Here is a 9554-nt window from a genome sequence, read left to right as displayed (position 1 = left end):
GTGTCTTAGCTTGGGTACCTAAGTAGCAGGGTTAAGAGAAGTACTGGCATGAAGAATTTATTTTGGGATAGGAAATCCCAAGGAAAGAGAAGAGGGATGGGGAAGAGTAAAACAGGGAAGGAGGTCAATTCAGTTCAAGGGTGCTTTATTGAGCTGACCACTGCTGAGAGGATTCAGGGTGTTGTTTTGCTGGGATTCTGAGGTGGAATGAAGAATCAGCCACTTGAGGTTGGATGTGGTGGATATTTTTCTACTGGCTCTCATTCCTTAGTGGGTAAGGGTTGCCCCACAGGATTTTAATATGTTAAAATCTCTGTGATTGTAGATTTATATATTTCTCCTCTTTGTAGACATCAATTTTGGCTTCGTGTGTTTTGAGGTCATATTATTGGTAGATAGAATTAGTATATCCTGCTGGTGATCTGGACCTTTTGTCACTATAAAGTCACCTCCTTTATTCTTAGTAATGTCTTTTGCCTTAAATTCTATTTTAGGTGATAAGACCTTGATAATTCTGTTATTTAGGTGTTAATTCTGTTATTTTACTTTCAAACTATTGGTATGCATGTGTTTTCAATGTGTCTCTTGTAAATAGCTTACACTTCAATTAAAACAAAATCCAGCCTTGTTTTGGAACTGACTGGAGCACTGATTCCATTTACATTTGATATTAATGACAGAGATTTAAATCCACTCTTAGAAAGTGTGTTTCCTATTTGTCTTACCTATGTTCCACCATCCTCTAGACTTTTGTCTTTTTCTATCCCATTTTGGACTATTAGTTAGAAGTAATACAATCTTTAAATCTTTATGCTTTCAGTGGCCACATGAAGTCAAACATGCATTGCTGACTTATCAGAGTCTAATGTGAATTGATACTTTTATTCTCTTCTCAGTGCATAGACCTTAGGACACTTTTAACTTCGTTTGCCTTCTTCCTGTTTTATATTTCAGTGTTGTAGTATTTTAGCTCTCTAAATATTTTAACTCCATGTGATATTTATCAATTTCTCTGTTCTTCATTCATGCATCACTAGCCTCCAGTCAGTTTGGAGATTATCATTTGAATTTCTTTGTGTAGGTTTATCTGTAATAAAGTCTCTGATTTTATCATCGGAAAATGTCTTTATTTCCCCTTCACTCTTTCATAAGTGTTGAATGTTACTTTGGCAATTAATTTCCTTCAGCCCTTGTCCACTGTTCTTTGGCTTCTCTTACTGTTACTGAGATGCCTATTTCTCACTTTTTTAAAGGTAAGTTCTACATTTATCTGCCTTTAAGATTTTTTGTTGTTGTTTCCTACAACTTCGCTATGTCATTGATTTCTTTTTGTTTACCCTGCTTGACATTTGTATGGTCTCTTGAATCTGTGGACTAATATCTTTTACCATTTCTAGAGAATTCTCAAGTATTACCTTGTATGAAATGTAGTCCACCCTCTTCTTCTCTCCTCTCCTTCTGGGATGGAGATTAAGCCTGTAATAAGTCTTCTCATGGTATCTTTGAGACCTGGCCACCCATCTGACATGAAGCCTATTTAAATAGATTGATGACTGGTTTACTTCTGGGATATAAATCCAGAAATTGTTCTTGGGATATAAATCTTTTGGGTCCCAGACCAAAGTGGGGAGTTTACAAGATGGTACCCACCTTGGTTAAGTCCTGAACATTGACTCTGTACCTGTGGTCCCAGAATGCTAAGAAGAGTAGCTGTGACTTCCAGCTCCCTCTTTATTTTTTAAATTTTTTTAAAAAAGATTTTATTCCTTTATCTGAGAGAGAGCAAGCACAAGCAGGGGGAGCAGCAGAAAGAGAGAGAGAGAGAGAGAGAAGCAGGCTCCCCACTGAGCAGGAAGCCCAATATAGGGCTCGATCCCAGAACCCTGGGATCATAACCTGAGTCAAAGGCTGACACTTCCTGACTGAGCCACCCAGGCACCCCTCAGCAGCCTCTTTTAGCTTGGCAAATACTCCTAAGACAAAAGGTTATATGAAAGCTGAGTGTACCATTCTAAGTTTGTACCTTTTCCCAGATCATGGCTGGCAATTCCTTACTATCCTAATGGTTCTTTTTCAATATAAAACATTATTTGGGTCTATTATTTTTCCTTGTCTTCTCTAGGAAGACTGGTTTAAATCACTGAGTCTTCTATTACCAAAAGGAGAAAAATCCCTCTATTACTATTATTTCTTCTCAGAGCACTTAAAAGTTAAAATTATTAAACAGGGGCACCTGGGTGGTGCAGTTGGTTGAGCGTCTGACTCTTGGTTTCAGCTCAGATCATGATCTCGCTGTCATGGGATCAAGCCCTGCATCAGGTTCTGCGCTCAGTGAGGAGTCTGTCTGAGTTTCTCCCTCCCTGTCCCTCTGCCCTTCTCCACCACTCACTCTCTCTCTAAAATAGATAAATCTTTTAAAAAATAAACTGAATAAAGAACTGTTCTCTATACCGAAAAAAAAAAGTAAAATAACTACACATCAAAGTCTGCATGCTCAACACTGAGAGCAGCAACAGGAAGTAAAAGGATCAATGGCCTGGAAGAAAAGAGATGCTAGATTTTAGACTCACCATGTTTTGCCATCTTTATCATTATAACAAGACAGCAAAATCTATGACCTGAATAAAGCATTTGGTTAAAAAACATTTTCCAATCAAAATAGCAAACTGAGTATCTTTAAACCAACCCCTCATAGTCTTATTAACACTACCCCTTATCTGCTGTGGGTAGTTTGCACTTCTTGATCTTATATGTGTTTCTAGCTCTTTCTCAAATTGATACTCTGTCTTCTTATATACAAACACAAGTTCCTCTGTCCATATAACATCTGACTTAATATGCTCAACAACATCCTGTGGGATTATAATACTCATTCTTCAAATAAGGGAAGTGAGGCTTCAAGAAGCAGACTGCCCCTGGGATCTTTTAAATCCCAGTTTCTTCCCATTCTGCCATTTTACTTGCTCACTTTAGAAAATCATTTTAAGGCCAGCCCTCTTCCTACAGCTTAATTTTTTTTTTTTTTTAAAGTAAAAAGAGAAGATGAGACGACACAACCATTACAGTTCCCTCTTATATTCGGACATCTTCTGTTAAAGTTTGCCCTGTTCAGCTGATGGACTTTTGTAGCAGTTATGTAAGAAGACACAGGGAAAAAAGTGGGCTGGAAGCTCTCTTTTAGTGGGTGGAATTCTAAGCCTTCTCTCGCTGCTGTGCTGAGGACCACCCTCATATCATTTGGAATAAATAATGATAGTCTAACCATTTGCATGTGTTCTTCTACGCCCATTTGTGGAATGTTTTGACATTTTTCGACAGAGAGTGGTATCTGCACATCCAGATAATTACAGCAGGATATGGAGAGGCTTGAGAGTACCTAATAAATTTCATCCCTTGGAAGGATAAGCTTTTCTTAAGATAAGAAAAGAAGCAAATGGAGCTCTGGAGAGTGAAATCTTCTCTATCCTTAAAGAAAAGCCACACATGTTCTCACTTGAGGATGTAACAGAGAGTATCTGGAATCAGGAATTCTGGATCTAGTTAAAATTCCTCTGCTGTTAATTAGATATGTGATTTTGGGTAAGTCGTAAATCTCTTTGGAGTTTAATTTTCTCTGTTGTAAAATGAGGATGAAAAGAGATGTTGCAAAGTCTTTGTAAACTCTTAAATAACTATTCAAATGTAAATGATCATCTTTTTATAACATCAATCTGGGCACTGAATAGAACAGTGAAGGGTGAGCCAGGGATACAGGTTTGCTCATCTTCTCCAAAGGAAAAAGAATAGAAAAGCAAGAGGGGAGGACATGAACACCTTAGGGCACTTCCCTTTGGGTCCTACATTTACTTCCGATAACAAGGTTTCTTACTGTATGGTCACTGGAACACAATGAAAAAGTGGTAAAAGTAGAGACTTAAGTCAGATGGACCTGGTCCAACTCCTATCTGAGCCACATGGGGTGTGGATGGGACAATGGCTAACCTTGCCAAGACTGGATCTTTGTCTATAAAGTGGGGATACCTTTTTAGGTTAATTGTGAAGATTTCCTGAGATACTTCATGAAAAAGGGCCCAACAGTGTTTTGCACATGGTAGATGCTCAATAAATGCAAGTACCATTCTCTCTTTTATCTAGTGCATTACTGTACTTATGAATTTAATTTTGCTGTTTATTGAGAGTTCACTGAGACCCATCAACGGAATTACATACGGAAAAGAAAAACTTAAGTAGAAAACCTCCACAGAACTTTTTGCCCTGCAATAATTACCTGAGAAGTAATGTGCCAACTAGGCTATATATAAGGAAAGGAAGCTTAGGTATTATCTAAAAGTGATTTTGAAAACTGCGCTATGCAATAAAATTATATTAAGTGGCATAGCTACCAATTCATTCCATTCCATGTTTTATTGACTTTTACCATCTTGTAGCACTTAAATGTCAAGCACTCTTCCTTTCAAGGATATGGTTTGCTGAAAAAAAAAAAAAAAAAAGCAAACAAAAACAAGGCATCACTGGCCTTCTTCCTGGCAGCTTTTAAATTACCCCTATTTAACCCCAGAACAAGCCAGAGAGTGGTTCCTTTAGCTGAAATTTCAGCTTAAATGTTTCTATAGCTTCCCAGTTGATTTGTCATTTGTAAGCCTTTAAAAAATTAATTATTAAAATCATTTCCATTAGTGTTTTGTTTGGCCTTCGTGCAACCATTTTTCTTTTGCTGTTTAACAAGTGAAAACCCACCAGCATTAGCTATAAATACACAGCACCAGATATGGGAGCGGGCACATGACTCATGCTGTACTGTTCCCTAGGGCTAACCTAGTGATGGCTGCCTTCTGGGAAGTGGTGTCAAGCCTACAGGCAAACTCCAAATCAGGTAGCCATGTGAAGAAATTCTCTTATCAGTTCCGCTACTTTCCTTTTTGGTTCAAGGTGCTGGTTCAAATTTAACTTGGTCTATTGGTAAATTCTTTCTCATCTGTCCATCCACCCAGTATTATTTTTATTATCAATCACATGCCTAACACTGGAAGTAGGATACCAAATATGTTCCTGCTCTCAAAAAGAACACAACTGCAGTGCAGGAGAGATGGACAAATAAATGAACATTGTAATGCAATAACTTTTATGACACAGGAATAAAATGAATGATGTGGAAGCCCAGACAAGGGTCTCAGGGAAGATTTCTAGGGAAAGATCGTATCAAAAACAATTAAATGTCACTGAAATAAAGGGTCAAGAGGATGGGGGAACTTTCCCAACAGAAAAACAGCATCTGCAAAGGTGCAGGATTACCAGACAGGATCCTCTGGAGAAGTAAACGTGCAAGAATGGCTGATTTGGAAATATTGTTGAGGCTAGTGGCCAAAGATGAGAGTAAAGAAGGTAGAGTTTCATCATGGCCTTCAAATTGGGCCCTTCACCTATCAAGGGAAACAGCTTAGCAAGCAGGCTCACATGGGCCTTACATGTTGGCCTTTGGTGAAAGAGTTCTTTTTTATTTTTAAAGATTTTCTCTTATTTGAGAGACAGAGCACAAGTGGGGGTGGGGGCAGAGGGAGAGGGAGAAAGACAAGCAGACTCTCTGCTGAGCCACAAGCCTGATACCTGCAGGGCTCAATCCCAAAACCCTGAGATCATGACCCGAGTTGAATGAAGTCAGATGCTTAACCAACTGAGCCACACAGGTGCTCTGCAAGAGTTATTTTTAAAGACTAGGTTCCACTATTAAAAAAAAAAAAAAAAAAAAGTTTAGGGGCACCTAGGTTAAGTGTCAGACTCTTGGTTTCAGCTCCAGTCATGATCTCTTGGTTGTGGGATGGAGCCCTGGGCCCAGTGTTGTGCTTAGTGGGGAGTCTGCTTGGGATTCTTTCTCTCCCTCCGTCTCTCCTCACCTCAAACAAATAATAAATATTTTTTAAAAAGTAGAAAACCACTGGTTTAGATAGTTAAGTATCTCTGAGCTTTATTCTCAGATTGAGTGATAGAGACTCTTGTTTTTGCCTCATTTTCCTCAGAACAGTGAGTCTCACCAGGAGTTCAGATCCTGATAAAACCGTGTACTGTTTTAACAAGACAGACTATAAGAAACTAAATCTGAGTAAACTTGCTGGTGGGAAACAAGTTAAAATGCTGCACAACACTCCTGTACAGGTAAACACAGGGACACTCAGGGGCAGGAATGTATTTATCTGGTAGTGCACATGCCCTCCTGCCTCTGGTAACCAGCAGGGGATGCGGAGGTAGGGGGAAATTCACACACTTTTATTTATCTTGTTATTATAAATATGAAAATTAAACACAACACAGTGCCTTATATTCCAAATAATGTTTCCATTGGCTCTATTATGACTTTTATTTGTAAAGTCTGGCTACAAGGACACGGTTTAGTTCTCTTTAAAAGTCATTGCTGATAGAAATGAAAAAAATATGTAAGTATCTATTCTATAAGTATTTCAAAGCTAGGGGAAAAAAGCTTTTAAAACCATATTAGAGCACATGTTATGATAAACTCCCTATTATAATCTTTGCAGTAATAATAATGTCAATGCTGCTTGAAAATGAAACTTATCTACAGCAATCTTTACCTTTTTCAAAGTACTGTTATATAAATTACTTTATACTCACAACCCAAAAGGTTTGGTGGTGACTGAGGCTCGGTATCTTCACGTAAATGCATGTATCAATGAATGGAGTTCAGGGACAAGGTCTTCTTAATCTGACCCCACTGTCTCAAAACCCCAACCCCTGTTCACCCTACCTCAATGCCTACTTTAAAAAGGATTTTTAAAAATCAGGTGCTATCCACCTGAAAATATTTAAATAGCTCTCTGATGTGGTGTGTTTATAGAATTGTAAATGTTACATAATAGCCTTTATCCCGACCTTGGGGTTGGATCTTGTTCTTGAGTTCTGGAAAGGAGTCCAATCCTCCACCATTTCCAGGTTTCATCTTCCATTCTCCATGCTGTTCAGTAAGTCCCCCACCCCCCCACCCCTATTTCTTGTCCTGGGACCAAATGCCTGCCTGAGGCAGCATGACCAGAGTGTGTAGACACACACCTCTAGGCTTAATGAGGTAGGGCCCCCAGGAAATGGTAACGAGCTACCACTCCCCCTTGACAGTGTTCATTCTTCCTCACCCACCTTCACGGCTTCCTTTAAGAAGCCTCCCCTACTTGCTGCAGCCCATACTAGTGTCTCCTTTCATTTACCTTCCTTCTAGCAACAATTTATCAGACTGTTGAACACTCAGCTCCTAGCTTTCTTGTTTTGTTTTGTGTGGCGGAGGCTTTCAAACCAGAAATAATGGGTTCAAATTCTAGCTCTCAGTCTACTGGATTTTAAATTATTTAACTTCTCTGAGGGATCCCTGGGTGGCGCAGCGGTTTAGCTCCTGCCTTTGGCCCAGGGCGCGATCCTGGAGACCCGGGATCGAATCCCATGTCAGGCTCCCTGCATGGAGCCTGCTTCTCCCTCTGCCTGTGTCTCTGCCTCTCTCTCTCTCTATCATGAATAAATAAATAAAATCTTTAAAAAAAAAAAAAAAAAAAACTTCTCTGAGCCTCAGTTTCCATATGAAAAATATGGGTAATAATACCTTGTCAGACAAATGTGAGGACACTTAATGTAAGTGCTTAGCTTCCTTCCACCTAACACACAGTAGGTCCTCAATAAATGTTAAATTGAAAAAAAAGGGCAGGAACTAGGTCTTATTCTTCTTTCATCCCTCATATAACCTGGTCTGGGCTACAAAGAGAGTGTTATTTTTCCTTTTATTGCTGATACAGCTTACCTCTGGTCTCAGGAAACCAGAGACTATGTGTTTTCCCTTCACAATGATAATTAGCCCACAAGTGTCATCACAGGGTGATAGTAATACTTTTTACAAAACTCATTCACATAGCATTTTAACATTTATAAAAGGTCTCTCTCTCTTTTTTAATGTTTATTATCTCATTTGATTCTCCCAACAACTCCTGGAGTGTATGTAGGAAAGGTGTCATTAAATTTTATATACCAGAAATCTGAGTTCTGTGTGTGTAACATTAGTGGTACCACTTTTACCCTAATTTGCAGTTTACAAAGCATTTTAAAAGTCACTTTCTTATTTGGTTACTAAAATCCTAAAAGTACTTAAATTTTAATGGCCTTAAAATCTTCTAGATATCAATGGGACACTAACCGTAGCATGATCTCTATGGGGTAAAGAGCACAGAAATTTTTTAAAAAGAAAATACAAATTAAGTATATTGCCTGCACTGTAAAGCCACAGTGGATTTAGTGGTCCCTAGCATACAGGAAATCAACCCTCGAGAAGGCAATGTTTTACTATTTGTAGAGTTAGTTGTCTGAATCCTCAGGAAGTTTCCCTTTCTTCTATACTCAATCAATCCCTCAATGTTCTTCAATTTATGGATTCACAAAATTAGAGAACTTGACAGATCTCTAAAATGTACAGCATACACCTATGCAGTTATGTTTAAAGAATCAACTTTCAGCTTTCCATAGTTCAGAATAAATAGCCTGCCAGCACTAACTTACTTCCTACAGAATGGCCTCTTTAAACAAGAAAGAATTGAGCATGACCTTAGGGGATTCACCTATCAAGGCCAGTTTCTTAACTTAGTCCATGAGGAATTTGTTGGAAGCAGCTGAAGTCTTTAGCACAATCATTCTATAATCCTAAGCTAAATTGACTTAAGGCAATAAATTTAAAAATTAGTAAAATTAAACATTTTCTTTTTTTTTTTTTTTTAATTTTTATTTATTTATGATAGGAACACAGTGAGAGAGAGAGGCAGAGACACAGGCAGAGGGAGAAGCAGGCTCCATGCACCGGGAGCCCGACGTGGGATTCGATCCCGGATCTCCAGGATCGCGCCCTGGGCCAAAGGCAGGCGCCAAACCGCTGCGCCACCCAGGGATCCCAAATTAAACATTTTCACTTGTTTTATGAGGTCTGAGTTTTCCCTGAATCTCCTTAAAAATAAAAATGTAATAAATAAGCTTTACCTTTATTTTTTTCCCCCAGAGCACATCACTGTCCTGAAGTTTGTGGGTATTCCCAATATGGGATTTATACGGTTTCTGTATCTGTTTACTTATAACAGTAGCCTCAGTTACATAAATACCATCATATTGTATTACCTGTTACTTTTTTCACTTAAAACAGTTTGAGATTTTTTTCATGTCAATATTTACCCATTTTAACTGTTATGATTTCAATATATGAAAATAACATATTTATTTGCTATATTTATGCATCAGTTGGCAAAAGTTTTCTACTAACAGGCCAGATAGGCTTCATGGGACACACTATGGTTCCTATAACATATTCTTTCTAATAAAAATAATCCTTTAAACATGTTGTGTTGGGAGTCCCCAAGACCACCATCTAGTTCAATGACTCCTAGAACTTAAAAGTGTTTGTGCTGACAGTTACAATTTATGATAGCAAAAAGAGCGTTTAAAATCAGCAAACATAAAAGGCACATAAGGAAGAGGCCAGGAAATCAGGTGCAAGCTTCCAGTTGTCCTAAGAGAAGTTGCATGGA

This window comes from Vulpes vulpes, chromosome 13, assembly GCF_048418805.1.
Source record: "Vulpes vulpes isolate BD-2025 chromosome 13, VulVul3, whole genome shotgun sequence".
NCBI classification, from domain to species: Eukaryota; Metazoa; Chordata; class Mammalia; order Carnivora; family Canidae; genus Vulpes; species Vulpes vulpes.
Note: the sequence above shows the minus strand (reverse complement) of the source record.